The sequence below is a fragment of the Saccopteryx bilineata genome, chromosome 5 (genome assembly GCF_036850765.1).
Source record: "Saccopteryx bilineata isolate mSacBil1 chromosome 5, mSacBil1_pri_phased_curated, whole genome shotgun sequence".
Taxonomy (NCBI): domain Eukaryota; kingdom Metazoa; phylum Chordata; class Mammalia; order Chiroptera; family Emballonuridae; genus Saccopteryx; species Saccopteryx bilineata.
The window spans coordinates 177,552,840-177,570,442 of record NC_089494.1 but is presented as its reverse complement, the minus strand read 5'-3'; the positions used below and the strand labels follow the sequence as shown (position 1 = coordinate 177,570,442).

Genomic DNA, 17,603 nt, shown 5'->3' with positions numbered 1-17,603 from the left:
ATGGCAGCTGGGAGATACTTGCATGGCGGGAAGTGAGTTTAGCAGAAGGGGAGGGTCCAGAGTCCCAGGAACAAAGTCCCAGCCTGCAGCCCCAGAGCCTAGAAGAGGTATATGGACAGTATTTAGCTGGAAACAAGTCAGGATACTGTTTGTGAGAAAGAGACTAATTTCTCAAACCCAGGATTCTTCTTAAAGGGTCTGCTCAGAACAGCTCTCTCACAACCACTCACCTGGGGCTCTGGGGGATGGAGAGAGAGGAGAGTACTGGAGTAGCAGGAAGAGAGTATAATCTAGGAGGCACAGGGAGAAACACTTTGGGAGACAGCCACCTTAACCCCTGGAATGAGTCACCCCCCAAATCTGAAGTGAATATTTCCCCTGGAAACAGCAATACCAGCAAAGGGAAGCAGGACACCAGCCAAACAAGCTCTCCCGTGGCACTCAGAGCAGAGTCGCTTAGAAGGAGGGAGCTTTTGGGACTACAATAGTGAGTGTTAGGGTCTGAGCTGCAGCGCCCCCACTCACACTGCTAAGGGCTCGCCGGAGGGTGGGCGGCAGTGGGACATGGAAGCGTGGTTCTGTTGGCGAGGGCAGAAGCCAGGTGGCCACCACTGGGCCCAGGTGTGAGCTCAGTCTTGCCCAGCTGGAAGGAGGGGGTGTGCAAAAGCAGTTAAGCCAAGCTGTGGGCAGCCTGCAATCCTGTCTGCAGGAGAAGGGTGGGAACCCCAGAATGGGTGGAGACCAGCACTTGAGCAAGGGTGCAGAAGCACAGCCTTGCCCCACCCACGAAACCGATGCTTGTGGCCTGACTTGGGAGCTGGCTCCTCCCGTGGGGATGGAGCCAAAAACCCAGAACAGGCAGAGTTCCACTACTGAGCGTGGGCATGCAGTCTTGCCTGGACTGTGGAGCCAAGGCTTGCAGGCATCCCATGAGCAAGCTCCTCCTGCAAGGGTGGGGAGAAAGCCCGGAAACAGGCGGAGACCAGCAGCTGAGCGAAGGTGCTCACCACTGCCCTCAGGGTCGAGCATAATGCCACCGACGGGGGGAGACAAAGGCCAAGGCCACCAAGGCTTGTACAACTGATCACTTGGTCACAGCCACTCCCATGAAGGAGAGGTGGAAACCACAGCAACAGCCCCAGTGGGCAGGCACCAGCAATGCCCATACCCAAACGCCCTAGGCAGCAAAATCAGGGGGGTGGAGGGCCTGCAGAAAGACCATACCTAGGGAACAGAGGCCACACCAAGTGGACTCCAGTGGCCAAAACCTTCCTTTACACAGAAAATAAGAAGGCAGAGAAATGCAACACAAATGAATCAAGAGAAATTCCCAGAAAAGGACCTGAATGAATCAGATATAACCAAATTACCAGATGCAGAGTTTAAAATAACAATTGTTAGAATAATGCTCAAAGATATTAGAGCAACAACAGATGGTCATTATGAACACCTAAATAAAGAAATAGCAAATATAAGAAAGGACATTGAAATAATAAAAAAGAATTAGTCAGAAATGACAAATACAATATCAGAAATGAAGAACACAATGGAAGGAATTAAAAGCAGGATGGATGAAGTTGAGAATGGAATTAGTGAGTTAGAGGACAAGATAAATAAAGGTACAGAAGCAGAGCAGAAAAAAGAAAAGAGACTCAAAAAGTCTGAGGAAACTCTAAGAGAGCTCTGTGACAACATGAAGAGAAATAACATCCGCATCATAAGGGTTCCTGAAGAAGAGAAAGAACAAGGGATAGAGACTTTGCTCAAGCATATCATAGCTGAAAACTTCCCTCAATTAAGGCAGGAAAACATCTCACATGTTCAAGAAGCACATAGAACTCCATTAAAGAGAAAACAAAGAAATCTACACCAAGACACATCATAATTAAAATACCAAAGCTAAGTAATAAAGAGAAAATATTAAAAGCTGCTAGAGAAAAAAAGACTATCACCTACAAAGGAGCCCCCATAAGGATGACATCAAACTTCTCAACAGAAATACTTGAGGCCAGAAGGGAATGGCAAGAAATATTCAGAGTAATTCAGAACAAGAGCCTACAACCAAGACTACTTTATCCAGCAAGGCTATCATTTAAAATGGAAGGAGAAATAAAAAGCTTTCCAGATAAAAAAAAAACCTCAAGGAATTCACTACAACCAAACCAAGGCACAAGAAATGCTAAGGGGCCTGTTGTAAACAGATCAAAGGAGAAAAAGAATATAGCAAAAGAGGAATACAATTTTAAAGAATAAAATGGCAATAAACAATTACATATCAATAATAACCTTAAATGTAAATGGATTAAATGATCCAATCAAAAGACATAGAGTAGCTGCGTGGATAAGAAAACAGGACCCATACATATGCTGTCTACAAGAGACACACCTTAAAACATAAGATGCACATAGGCTGAATAGAAAAGAATGAAAAAAAAATATTTCATGCAAATGGAAATGAAAAAAAGCTGGGGTAGCAATACTTATATCAGACAAAATAGACTTTAAAACAGAGAATATAGTTAGAGATAAAAAAAAAGTCACTACATAATGATAAAGGGAGTAATCCAACAGGAAGATATAACCGTTATAAATATCTACACACCTAATACAGGAGCACCTAAATATATATATAAAGCAGACTTTGATGGATTTAAAGGCCGAGATCAATGGCAATACTATAATAGTAGGGGATTTTAATACCCCAATAACATCACTAGATAGATCTTCTAGAAAGAAAATTAACAAAGGAATAGCAGACTTAAAGGACATACTAGATCAACTCGATTTAATAGATATCTTCAGAACCTTTCACCTTAAAACAGCAGAATATACATTCTTTTCAAGTGCTCATGGTACATTCCTTAGAATAGACCACATGTTAGGGCACAAAATCTGTCTCAACAAATTTAAGAAGATTGAAATCACATTGAGCACTTTCTCTGATCACAGTGGCATGAAACTAGAAATCAACCACAAAAGAAAAATGGAAAAATAGTCAAACACTTGGAAAATAAATAGCATGTTATTAAATAAGGAATGGGTAAACAATGAGATCAAAGAAGAAATTAAAAATTCCTAAAAATGAATGATAATGAGGAAACATCAATTCAAAATTTATGGGACACAGCAAAAACAGTCCTGAGAGGGAAGTTCATAGCATTACAGGCATACCTCAAGAAGCTAGAAAAAGCTCAAATAAACAACTTGACCCTGCATCTAAAAGAACTAGAAAAAGAACAGCATGTAAAGCCCAGAGCTAGTAGAAGAAAAGAAATTATAAAGATAAGAGTAGAAATAAATGACATAGAGGCTAAAGAAACAATACAGATGATCAATGAAACCAGGAGCTGGGTCTTTGAAAAGGCAGACAAGATCGATGAAACCTTAACCAGAATCACCAAGAAAAAAAAGAGAGAGGACTCAAATAAATAAAATTAGAAACAAGAGTGGAGAAATAACAACTGACACAATAGAAATACAAAATATTGTAAGAAAATACTATGAAGAACTGTACGCCAAAAAAGTAGACAACCTAGATTAAATGGACAAATACCTTGAAACATATAGTCTTCCAAAAATTAATCTGGAAGAATTAGAAAACCTAAACAGACCAATTACAACAAATGAGATTGAAAGAGTTATAAAAAATCTCCCAAAAAAGAAAAGTCCTGGGCCTGATGGCTTCACAAGTGAATTCTGCCAAATATTCAAAGAAGAACTAACTCCTATTTTTCTCAAGCTATTTAAAAAAATTCAAGAATGGTCAGAGAAATGGCGCTGTAAGGAGCGATACCGATAAATCTTCCCCCAAATTTAACAAGATCTTCAACCAAAAACAGAAAAATCTATCCTTGGAGCATCCAGCAGTTCCACACTAAACTTAAAGTACTATCAACAAAACCACCCTTAGATGTCATTAAGGAAAAGAAAATCAAATATCATGGATACAAAAGACAGAGAGAGGAAGCACAGATAGATGAGGAAAAATCTATGGAGAAAAAATTTAATATATTGGAAACCTTGGAGCTAAATGACAGAGAATTTAATATAGAAATCCTAAAAATACTCAGAGATATAAAAGAAAACACAGAAAGGCAATTTAGGGAGCTCAGAAAACAACTCAATGAATGCAAAGAATATATTACCAAGAAAATTGAAACTATAAAAGCAAATCAAACAGAGATGAAAAACTCAATTCACGAGCTGAAAAACGAGGTAACAAGTTTAGCTAATAGAAGGTAGGATTAGTGAAATAAAAGACAAGCAACTTGAGGCACAACAGAGAGAAGAAGAAAGAGACTGAAAAATGAAAAACAAATGAGAAAGTCCTAGAGGAATTGTCTGACTCTATGAAAAATAATAACATAAGAATAATAGGTATAGCAGCGGGAGAAGAGAGAGAAAATGGAATGGAGAACATACTCAAACAAATAATAGATGAGAACTTCCCAAGCCTGTGGAAAGAACTAAAGCCTCAAATTCAAGAAGCAAATAGAACTCTGAGTTTTCTTAACCCCAACAAACCTACTCCAAGGCACATTATAATGAAATTGGAACAAACCAACGGCAAAGAAAAAATTCTCAAGGCAGCCAGGGAAAGGAAGAATACAACATATAAAGAAAGGCCCACAAGATTATCATCAGATTTCTCAACAGAAACTCTACAAGCTAGAAGAGAGTGGACCCCAATATTTAAAGTCCTGAAAGAGAGGAACTTTCAGCCAAGAATACTATACCCATCAAAGCTATCCTTCAAATATGAAGGAGAAATAAAAACATTCATAGATACAGAAAAGATGAGGGAATTTATCATCAGAAAACCACCACTCCAGGAATTAATAAAGGGGGTTCTCCAATCAGATACAAAGAGCAAAACAAAACAGAACCATAAGCAAAAGCTCCACTGAGAAAACAATAACAGCAAATTTAAACTGTGACAACAAAAACAAACAAACAAAAAGGGAAGAGGATGGAAATTAACATTAGAAAAGGACAATGGAGTACAGAAGTACTGACAAAACAGTGCATTACAATGAACAGGGTAGGAACAGTTTTCATTACTTAATGGTAGCCACCCTTGAAAAATCCACCACAGAAGCACATGATTTAAAAAAGATAGCAACAGAGGAAAGATGTATGGAATACAACCAAACAAAAACAGAAGATAGAAAAACAAAGGAGAAGAATCAAACAAGACACAAAACTAACAGAAAGTAATGTATAAAATGGCAATAGGGAGCTCACGAGTGTCAATAATTACACTAAATGAAAATGGATTAAACTCACCAATAAAAAGGCACAGAGTAGCAGAATGGATTAAAAAAGAAAATCCAACATATGCTGCCTACAAGAAACTCATCTAAGCAACAAGGATAAAAACAAATTCAAAGTGAAAGGTTGCAAAACAATACTTCAAGCAAATAACATCCAAAAAAAAGCAGGCATAGCAATACTCATATATGATAATGCTGACTACAAGACAGCAAAAGTACTCAGAGACAAAAACGGTCATTTCATAATGATTATGGGGATGCTGAATCAAGAAGACATAACAATTCTTTTTTTATTATTTTTATTTATTTATTTATTTTTAGAGAGGAGAGAGACAGAGAGGGAGAGAGAAGAGAGAGAGACAGAGAGAGAGAGAAGGGGGGAGGAGCTGGAAACATCAACTCCCATATGTGCCTTGACAAGGAAAGCCCAGGGTTTCGAACAGGCGATATCAGCATTTGACATAACAATTCTTAATATATATGCACCAATCCAAGGAGCACTAAAATATATAAGACAGCTACTTACTGACCTTAAAACAAAAACTGACAAAAATACAATCATACTTGGAGACCTCAATACACCACTTATGGCTCTATATCGGTTATCTAAACAGAGAATCAATAAAGATATATTGGCCTTAAACAAAACACTAGAACATTTGGATATGATAGACATGTACAGGATATTTCATCCCAAAGTGGCAGAGTATACATTTTTCTCCAATGTACATGGATCATTCTCAAGAATTGACCATATGTTGGGCCACAAAAACAATGTCAGCAAATTCAGAAAAATTGAAGTTGTACCAAGCATATTTTCTGATCATAAAGCCTTGAAACTAGAATTCAACTGCAAAAAAGAGAAAAAGAAACCTCACAAAAATGTGGAAACTAAACAACATACTTTAAAAAAATGAATGGGTCAAACAAGAAATAAGCTCAGATATCAAAAGATATATACAGACAAATGAAAATGACAATAGAACATATCAGAATGTCTGGGTTGCAGCAAAAGCAGTAATATGAAGGAAGTTCATATTACTTCAGGCCTTTATGAAAAAACAAGAGAGAGCCCAAGTGAACCACTTAACTTCACACCTTAAGGAACTGGAAAAAGAACAAAGACAACCCAAAACCAGCCGAAGAAAGGAGATAATAAAAATCAGAGCAGAAATAAATGAAATAGAGAACAGAAAAACTATAGAAAAAATTAATAGAACAAGGAGCTGGTTCTTTGAAAAGATCAACAAAATTGACAACCCCTTGGCAAGACTCACGAAGGAAATTAGAAAAAGGACTCATTTAAACAAAATCCAAAATGAAAGAGGAGAAATCACCACGGACATCATAGTTATACAAAGAATTATTGTAGAATACTATGAAAAACTTTATGCCACTAAATTCAACAATCTAGAAGAAATGGATAAATTCCTAAAAAAATACAACCTTCCTAGACTGAGTCAGGAAGAAGCAGAAAGCCTAAACAGACCAATTAGTAGAAAAGAAATACAAAAAACCATTAAAAAGCTCCCAAAAAATAAAAGTCCAGGCCCAGATGGTTATACTAGTGAATTCTATCAAACATTCAAAGAAGACTTGGTTCCTATTCTACTCAAGTCTTCCAAAAAATTAAAGAAGAAGCAATACTTCCAAACACATTTTATGAGGCCAACATAACCCTCATACTGAAACTGGGCAAGGACAGCACACACACAAAAAAACTACAGACCAATATCTCTAATGAATACAGATGGTAAAATACTAAACAAAATACTAGCAAATCAAATACAACAACATATTAAAAAAAATAATAAATCACGGTCAAGTGAGATTCATCCCAGAATCTCAAGGATGGTTCAACATACATAAAATGGTTAACAAAATACACCATATCAACAAAACAAACAAAAACCACATGATCTTATCAATAGATGCAGAAAAGGTATTTGATAAAAAACAACACAATTTTATGTTTAAGACTCTCAACAAAATGAGTATAGAAGAAAAATATCTCAACATGATAAAGGCCATATATGATAAACCATCAGCTAACATTATATTAAATGGCACAAAACTGAAGGCTTTCCCCCTTAAATCAGGAACAAGACAAGGTTGTCCTCTCTCCATTCTTATTTAATGTGGTGCTAAAGGTTCTAGTCAGAGGAATCAGACCAGAGAAAGAAATAAAAGGCATCCATATCAGAAAAGAAGAAGTAAAGGTATCACTTTTTGCAGATGATATGATCCTATACATCGAAAACTCCAAAGAATCTATAAAAAGACTACTAGAAAAAATAAGCCAATACAGTAAGGTCGCAGAATACAAAATTAACATACAAAAGTCCATAGCCTTTCTATATGCCAACAATGAAACATTTGAGAACGAACTCAAAAAAATAATCCCCTTCATGATTGCAACAACAAAAAAATACCTAGGAATAAACATAACAAAGAATCTAAAGAACCTATATATTTGTTAAGAGAAATCGAAAAAGACACAATGAGATGGAAAAATATTCCTTGTTCTTGGATAGGAAGAATAAATATAATCAAAATGGCCATATTACCCAAAGCAATTTATAAATTTAATGCAATTCCCATCAAAATTCCTATGACATTTTTTAAAAAAATAGAACAAAAATCATCAGATTTATATGGAACTATAAAAAACCCCAAATAGCCAAAGCAATCCTAAGGAAAAAGAATGAAGCTGGGGGCATTACAATACCTGACTTCAAACTCTATTATAGGGCCACGACAATCAAAACAGCATGGTATTGGCAGAAAAATAGACACTCAGACCAATGGAACAGAATGGAAAGCCCAGATATAAAACCACATATATATGGTCAAATAACTTTTGATAAAGGGGCCAACAACACACAATGGAGAAAAGAAAGCCTCTTCAACAAATGGTGCTGGGAAAACTGGAAAGCCACATGCAAAAGAATGAAACTTGACTAGAGTTTGTCCCCTTGTACTAAAATTAATTCAAAATGGATCAAAGACCTAAATATAAGACCTAAAACAATAAAGTACATAGAAGAAGACATAGGTTCTAAACTCCTGGACCTTGGTTTTAAAGAGCATTTTATGAATTTGACCCCAAAGGCAAGGTAAGTGAAGGCAAAAAGTAATGAATGGGACTACATCAGACTAAGAAGTTTTTGCTCAGCAAGAGAAACTGACAACAAAATAAACAGACAGCCAACTAAATGGAAAATGATATTTTCAAACAACAGCTCAGATAAGGGCCTAGTATCCAAAATATACAAAAAACTCATAAAACTCAACAACAAACAAACAAACAATCCAATAAAAAATGGGAAGAGGACATGAACAGACACTTCTCCAAGGAAGAAATACAAATGGCCAACAGATATATGAAAAGATGCTCATCTTCATTAGTTATTAGAGAAATGCAAATCAAAACTACAATGAGATACCTCCTCACACCTGTTAGATTAGCTATTATCAACAAGACGGGTAATAGCAAATGTTGGAGAGGCTGTGGAGAAAAAGGAACTCTCATTCACTGTTGGTGGGAATGTAAAGTAGTACAAACATTATGGAAGAAAGTATGGTGGTTCCTCAAAAAACTGAAAATAGAACTACCTTATGACCCAGCAATCCCTCTACTGGGTATACACCCCCAAAACTCAGAAACATTGATACGTAAAGACACATGCAGCCCTATGTTCATTGCAGCATTGTTCACAGTGGCCAAGACTTGGAAACAAGCAAAAAGCCCTTCAATAGAAGACTGGATAAAGAACGTGTGACACATATATACACTATAAAATACTACTCAGCCATAAAAAATTATGACATCAGATCATTTACAACAAAATGGTGGATTTTGATAACATTATTCAAAGTGAAATAAATAAATCAGAAAAAACCAAGAATTGTATTATTCCATACATAAGTGGGACATAAAAACGAGACTAAGAGACATTGACAAGAGTGTGGTGGTTACGGGGTGAGGGGGAGAGGCACAAAGCAAACTAGATAGAAGTTGATGGAGGACAATCTGACTTTGGGTGATGGGTATGCAACATAATTGACAAGATAACCTGGACATGTTTTCTTTGAACTTATGTACCCTGATTTATTGATGTAACCCTAGTAAAACTAATTTAAAAAAATTTCAAGAGGAAGGAAGACTTCCAAACTCCTTTTATGAAGCAAGCATAATTCTGATTCCAAAACTGGGCAAAGACAACACAAAGAAAGAAAATTATAGGCCAATATCCCTGATGAATTTAGGTGCCAAAATCCTTAACAAAATATTAGCAAACCGGATCCAGCAATATATATAAAAAAAATCATACATGATGATCAAGTGGGATTTATTCTTGGGAGGCATGGCTGGTACAATATTCACAAATCAATCAATGTGATTCATCACACAAACAAAAGGAAAAAGAAAAACCATATGATAATTTCAATTTATGCAGAAAAAGCATTTGATAAAATCCAGCACCCATTCATGACCAAAACTCTCAGCAAAGTGGGAATACAGGGAACATACCTCAACGTGATAAAGGCCATCTATGACAAACCCACAGTCAACATCATACTTAATGGGCAAAAATTAAAAGCAATTCCCTTAAGATCAGGAGCAAGGCAGTGGTGCCCCCTTTCACCACTGTTATTCAACATAGTTCTGGAAGTCCTAGCCATAGCAATCAGACAGTAAAAAGAAATAAATGCATCCAAATTGGAAAAGAAGAAGTAAAACTATCATTATTTGCAGATGATATGATATTGTATATAGAGAATCCTAAAGTCGCAGTCGAAAAACTACTAGACCTGATAAATGAATTCAGCAAGGTGGCAGGATATAAAATTAATACTCTGAAATTAGAGGCATTTTTATACACTAACAATGAACTGTCAGAAAGAGAAATTAAGGAATCAATCCTTTTTAGCATTGCAACAACAACAAAAAACAAACAAACCTAGGAATAAATTTAACCAAGGAGATTAAAGACTTGTACTCGGAAAATTATAAAACATTGATAAAAGAAATCAAGGAAGATACAAACAAGTGGAAGCATATAACATGCTCATGGCTAGAAAGAATAAACATCATTATAATGTCTATATTACCCAAAGCAATTTATAAATTCAATGCAATACTGATTAAAATACAAATGACTTACTTCAAAGATATAGAACACATATTCCTAAAATTTATACGGAACCAAAAGAGAACACAAATAGCCTCAGCAATCTTGAAAAGGAAGAATAAAGTGGGTGGTATCACACTTCCAGATATCAAGTTATATTATAAGGCCATTGTACGCAAAACAGCCTGGTACTGGCATAAGAACAGGCATATATATATAAATGGAACAGAACTGAGAACGCAGAAATAAACCCACACTTTTATGGACAGCTGATATTTGACAAAGGAGGTAAGAGCATACATTGGAGTAAAGACAGCCTCTTCAACAAATGATGTTGGGAAAATTGGACAGCTACCTGCAAAAAAATGAAACTAGACCACCAACTTACACCATTCACAAAAATAAACTCAAAATGGATAAAAGACCTAAATGTAAGGTGTAAAACCATAAGCATCTTAGAAGAAAACATAGGCAGTAAACTCTCTGACATCTCTTATAGCAATATATTTGCTGATTTGTCTCCACGGGCAAGTGAAATAAAAGGCAGGATAAACAAATGGGACTTTATCAAACTAAAAAGCTTCTGTACAGCTAAAGACAATAAGAACAGAATAAAAAGACAAACTACACAATGGGAGAATATATTTGACAATGTGTTTGATAAGGGGTTAATAACCAAAATTTATAAAGAACTTGTAAAACTTAATACCAGGAAGACAAACAATCCAATCCAAAAATCGGCAAAAGAAATGAATAGACATTTCTCCAAAGAGGACATACAGATGGCCAATAGGTATATGAAAAAATGCTCAATGTTAGATTCAGGGAGTAAGTACTGGGGCTGCCAAAGAGTGTAAATATTGCAGGAACAGTAAGTGCTGATATGGCTCCTGTGAGGCTGGGAACAAAGAAGGTCAGAGACTCTTATCAGAAGTTTAGGTTTGAAATTCGCCACTAAGCTAAAACCGGCCCCTGTTGCTATGCCGGCCCCTGTTGCTATGCTGTGTGTGACCTCCCTAGCCAATAGCTAAACTGCCACATCTGCTTCTGTCCTATGCTTGCTCACTTAGGATATATAAGGGCCTGGCTGTAAGCTCCAGGCGCTGCTCCCATTTGCAGCTCTTTTTGGGCACGGTGTCTCCGGACATCTCGGGAGTTCGCCCCTGCGCAGGGTAAACTGGCCAATAAAGTAACATCTTAACTCCTGAAAGTCTCTGACGTTTGTTTTCTTACCCAGTGGATGCTACACTCAACATCACTAATCATTAGAGAAATGCAAATTAAAACTACAATGAGATATCACCTCACACCAGTCAGAATGGCGCTCATCAATAAAACAACACAGTATAAGTGCTGGCGAGGATGTGGAGAAAAGGGAACCCTCCTGCACTGCTGGTGGGAATGCAGACTGGTGCAGCCACTGTGGAAAACAGTATGGAGATTCCTCAAGAAACTAAAAATCGAACTGCCTTTTGACCCAGCTATTCCACTGTAAGGAATATACCCCAAGAACACCATAGCACTGTTTGAAAAGAAGAAATGCACCCCCATGTTTATGGCAGCATTGTTCACAATAGTGAAGATCTGGAAACAGCCGAAGCGTCTGTGAGTGGATGAGTGGATTAAAAAGATTTGGTACATATATACTATGGAATACTACTCAACCATAAGAAATGATGACATTGGATCACTTACAACAACATGGAAGGACCTTAATAACATTATACTGAGCAAAATAAGTAAATCAGAAAAAACTAAGAACTATATGATTCCATACATAGGTGGGACATAAAAATGAGACTCAGAGACATGTACAAGAGTGTGAGGGTTACAGGGTGGGGAGGAGGAGAGGAAGGGAGTTGGGGGAGGGGAGGAGCACAAGAACAACCAGTTAGAAGGTGACAGAAGACAATTGGACTTTGGGTGATGGGAATGCAGCATAAGCAAATGTCAAAATAACCTAGAAATGTTTTCTCTGAACATATGTACCCTGATTTATCAATATCACCTCATTAAAATTGATAAAAAAAAAGAATTTGTCTTGTGGCTAATTCAGGCAGTTAGAAGAATAGTATAAGAATGCTAATTCTGCTTCTCAGGCCACATTCTGCAAAAGGGGCCCCAAGGAAACTGGTGATTTGGCTCCTCTGAATTTCCCAATTGGATTTAAAAAAATAGTTCAGAAACACCCTGAAATGAAACTAACAATACATGGACATAAATTTAAAGGACTTTTAGATACTGGAGCTGATGTATCTGTTATTGCTAAGCTACATTGGCCTCCTTCTTGGCCCATTCATGCAGCAGTCACAGAATTACAAGGGTTAGGGCAGAGTAAATCCCCTCAACAATGTTCTAGTTTTTTACATTGGGAAGATTAAGGAGGTCATTCTGGATTTTTAAAGCCTTATGTGCTCCCTGGATTGCTAGTTAATTTGTGGGGTAGAGATGTTTTGAAAAATATGGGAGTGTTGCTTGTCAGTCCTAATGGTTTAGTCAGTACTCAGATGCTTGATCAGGGATTTTTGCCCACTAAGGGACTAGGGAAAGTGTTGTGGACCGTTAATGGCAAAAAGCCATTATAGATTTGAGGCTTGGCAGGAGGCTAAGTTCTCCCCCCTCCATCTCCATATCTGGCTTTGATGCTGAGTATTTGCACCCACTCCACTTCCTTCCTTGGGTTGCAGGAAGCAATATACATGCCATTCCTCTGACTCTTTGTTTGTTTCAGATGTTTGTAAATTTCACTAATGTATCCTGTTTTTGCCTTGGGAGAGTTCCTGTCTTAGCCTTTGATGTGCAACTTTGTATCAGGGTCCTTGATTTGCATAGGTCTATATAATAAAGTGAACTGGGGCTGTGAGGCACTCAGATACTGCCAGGCAGTTTGAGGAGTCCTCCCGGTCCCATTGGTTTTGTTCTGACAAAGTGTGTTTCCTCAATTCTGCACCATTATTTGGAGCCGTGCTGGTCCACGGCAGGAAAGAACAATGAGGAATTCTCACCCCCATAGAAGTGGCACCCAATACCAGAAGGTGTGGATTAGGATATCAAAATTTAGCATAGGGGACTTGGTAGCTCCTGCTACCCCAATGATGCATTGTGCAGACCCAATACTTGGAAATCAGATAAACCTGTATGGGTAGACCAATGGCCCCCTTCTCAGGAGAAACTTAGGGCAGCTGCTCGATTGGTACAAGAACAGCTACAGCTTGGGCACATTGACCATCTAATAGCCCATGGGATACACTTCCATATTTTGATCTTGTCGCTTCCCAGATTATCAAGGGGAATAGGCAACCCTTACAGCTTATAGGTTTTGAGCCTAAAAATTATTGTTGTTCCTTTTTTCAAAGGATCAACAACAATGGCTCTGGGAAACTTCCACTAAATGGCAAATCGCTCTTGTAAATCAATGGACAACTTTATACTGAAACTGTCGACTTAAAATCAGCTCAAAGTCTAGAATTATATGCCATTATCATGGCTTTTCAGCATTTTCCATATTCCCCTTTTAATCTATATACAGACAGCAAATATTTACTTATGGTGTTTCCACTATAAAGACTGCTGTCTTAGGGACAAATGCTGATGAACTATTTCAGCAGTTCCTCTTTCTTCAAAGACTTGTATGTCAACATAGAGCTCCATGTTTTATAGGACATACTTGAGCTCACTCCATGCTCCCTAGAGCTTTAGCAAAAGGGAATGCCCTGTTGATCAAGCTACCCAAAAGAAAATTATTTGGAGCAACCATGACAGATAGAGCAATTCAGTCTTATACTATTAATCACCAGAACGCTGCAGCCCTGTGTAAACAGTTTCAACTTTCTCGGGAAGCAGCATGGCAGATTGGGAAACCTGTCCAAGGGGTCCTATACTACAATCTGTCCCTTCATTTGGAGTTAACCCTCAAGGACCCCTACCAGGACAACTTTGGCAAATAGATGTTACTTATATACCTTCATTTGGCAATCAGTCCTATGTCCACGTTACAGTGGATACCTATCCTGGATTTATAGTAGCCTCTGTCAGAACAGGAGAGGCTGCTAAGCATGTTATAGCTCACTGTCTGTATGCACTGTTCTATTATTGGATTTCCTAAACTGGTTAAACTGACAATGCTCCTGCATATGTAGGAAAAGCATTTACTGTATTTTGTCAAACCTTTTGAATTATGTGTATTTCTTACAATCTTTAAAGTCAAGGTATTATTAAAGTGTACCCAGCAAATATTTTAAGGTCAATTTAAAAAAATTTAAAAGGGGGAAGTCATATTCTGGAACTCCTACGGGTCTACCATATCATGCTTTTTACTTAAAAAATTTTAAATTTATTTTGAATGTTGTTGAACAGAAGACACCAAATATTTTTGTCCTGCAAACTTGTACCTTCTTTTATTTGATCTAACTAATGACACTGTTTTGTTTTTTTCCAAATAGCTCCAGATATACTAAAAAGGTTTATATAGGCAGATGGGATCTTCAAACCCCTCAGCGAGATCTTCTGAACATGGCTTTTAAGGTACCAAGAGGCAGGAAAAGCTCAATAGAGATCAGGTGAACTACCAGCTGTTAGGATACGCCCTTAAAGGCTCCAATGCCCCAAAGGGGTCTCATAGAATTTTATTTGGGTTCTGCTTCAATGGTGAATAGGAAGGTCATTGAGCTAAAGCCTGCCAGGCTTACATGCCTCTGCTGTGAGGAAAAAGGGACACTGGAAGGTAGGCTTCCCCCTTGCTCCTCTAAGGGAAAGTTCAGTCTCTTCCAGCCCTGCTCTAGTCATCTATGACCTAACCTTGCCTAGAATGCTGGGGTGTGCCACTGAAGGCTGAAGGTTCCCAAGGCTTTCAGCCCCATCTATGACACTGTGGATAAGCCTAGGGTATTTCTTCCAAGAAGCAGGTAAACTGATCTCATTCGCACAAGGGCCACTTAACTAGTCTTGCCTGAATAGTCACGCTTTTTATTCTTCCCTCGAAGATCTCTGTTGTGGGTGTTGATAGTCCTATTTCCTGCTGCTTTGTTTAATATATAGTGTTTCCTTTATTCATCCTACCTCAATGCTCCACTCATATTTCAGGCTGGGACCTACTCCTAATTTAGAGCTCTCTTTTCCCCTTTTGCCAACTTCTATTATGAATTTACCTTTGCCACCCAGCTTAGTGTATCCCAAGGTTCTCTTTACCACGCCACAGTTGCAGAGCTCCAGGGAAAAGCAACCTGGTCTCATCTCTCCAGACAGAGGAGAACAGAAGCTCCATCTTCACACATGCTGCAGATGGCTTTTCCAGTCTAACTGAATCATTACCAGCTAAAAGCAGCGGTTATTGGGACTTGGATGTGAGCTGCAAAGTATAGAATTGTGACAACAATTCCAGTTCCATGAGGACTTTTCCTTGATGTGGAATTTTTTGGACTCCTGCTCCTTGTGATAGCTCCTAATGGACTGACCTGGGGTTAGTTTGCATTTGTGGGGATTTGGAATGGAATTGGTGCCAACTTGGACTTGATGAACATGTTAAGGATACTAATCTTTTATGGATTCTTGCTGTATTGGCCAAGAGTTTACTTAAAGGCTTTAATCACTGTAAAAAAAAAAGTAGAAGACTGGATAAAGAAGATTTGGCACATATACACTATGGTATACTACTCAGCCATAAGAAATGATCACATCGGATCATTTACAACAAAATGGTGGGATCTTAATAACATTATACAGAGTGAAATAAGTAAATCTGAAAAAACCAAGAACTGCATGATTCCATACATTGGTGGGACATAAAAACGAGACTAAGAGACATGGAGAAGAGTGTGGTGGTTACGGGGGGCAGGGGGAGGGAAAAAGGGAGAGTGGGAGTGGGGGGTGAGGGGCACAAAGAAAACTAGATAGAAGGTGATGGAGGACAATCTGACTTTGGGTGATGGGTATGCAACATAATTGAATGACATGATAACCTGGACATGTTTTCTTTGAATATATGTACCTTGATTTATTGATGTCACCACATTAAAGTTAATAAAAATTTATTTATAAAAAGAAACTGAAATTATACACATTAAAAAAAAGAACTCAAAGGTCTTACTAGCTTTTATTTAAACAATTAATCATTCCACTAAAAAAATGGCTTCTAGAGACTTAATCCCTGGATGAGACCATTAACAAGTGTGTTACTCCTTGTATCTGGTGGAGGAGGTATTTTGACCTGGGCACTGAGGATGGCCCAGGTATATATTTCTTTTCTTATCTTTTCTTCTGAGAGAGAGAGACAGGAAGGGAGAGAGACAAGAAGCATCAATTCATAGTTGTGTCACTTTAGTTGTTCATTGATTGCTTCTCATACATGGCTTGACTGGGGGGCTCCAGCTGAGCCAGTGACCCCTTGCTCAAGCCAGCAATGTTGGGCTCATGCCAGTAATCTTGGGCTCCAAGCCAGTGACCTTGGGCCAATGTTGTGATCCCATAGGCAAGCTGGTGACCCCACCCTCAAGCTAATGAGCCCATGATCTAGCTGGCAACCTCAGGGTTTGAAACGTGAGTCCTTAGCATCCCAGGTTGATGCTCTATCTGCTGTGCCACCACTGGTCATGCCCTCCTTGGTATTTTATTTCAATGTTAGTAATTTTGTGGTATATTGTAGTTCATATCCTCTCTCATTATGTACTGCTTGTCAGATATAACAAATATCAGTGCTATACCTATGAATTTTTCCTTCTGTTTTTGGGACAATTCTAACATAGCTACCAAACAAATATATAATGCATTTTTTTTTTCAATTCAGAGAAGACACTGCTTTACTCTTCAAGTCTAAGTGTGTGTAGTGTGAGAGTGTATATATGTAGGTATATATCTGTGTCACCTCATGTATTTTGGTCCACCAGCATTTGTATATAGTCTATCCCAGTGGTCCTCAACCTTTTTTGGGCCACGGACTGGTTTAATTTCAGAAAACATTTTCACGGACTGGCCTTTAGGTTGGGATGGATAAATGTGTCATGTGACCGAGACAAGCATCAAGAGTGACTCTTAGACAAATGTAAAAGGGAATCTGGTCGTTTTTAAAAGATAAAACATTGTTCAGACTTAAATATAAATAAAAGGGAAATAATGTAAGTTATTTATTCTTTCTCTGCGGACCGGTACCAAATGGCCCATGAACCAGTATTGGTCTGCGGCCCCGGGGGTTGGGGACCAC

General features: G+C 38.0%; 1 pseudogene; it reads right to left on the bottom strand.

Annotated features, from left to right (window-relative positions):
* Window positions 1–529: 529 nt before the first annotated feature.
* Window positions 530–17,603, bottom strand: part of LOC136306590 (patched domain-containing protein 3-like) — a 55,869-nt pseudogene continuing 38,795 nt past the window's right edge.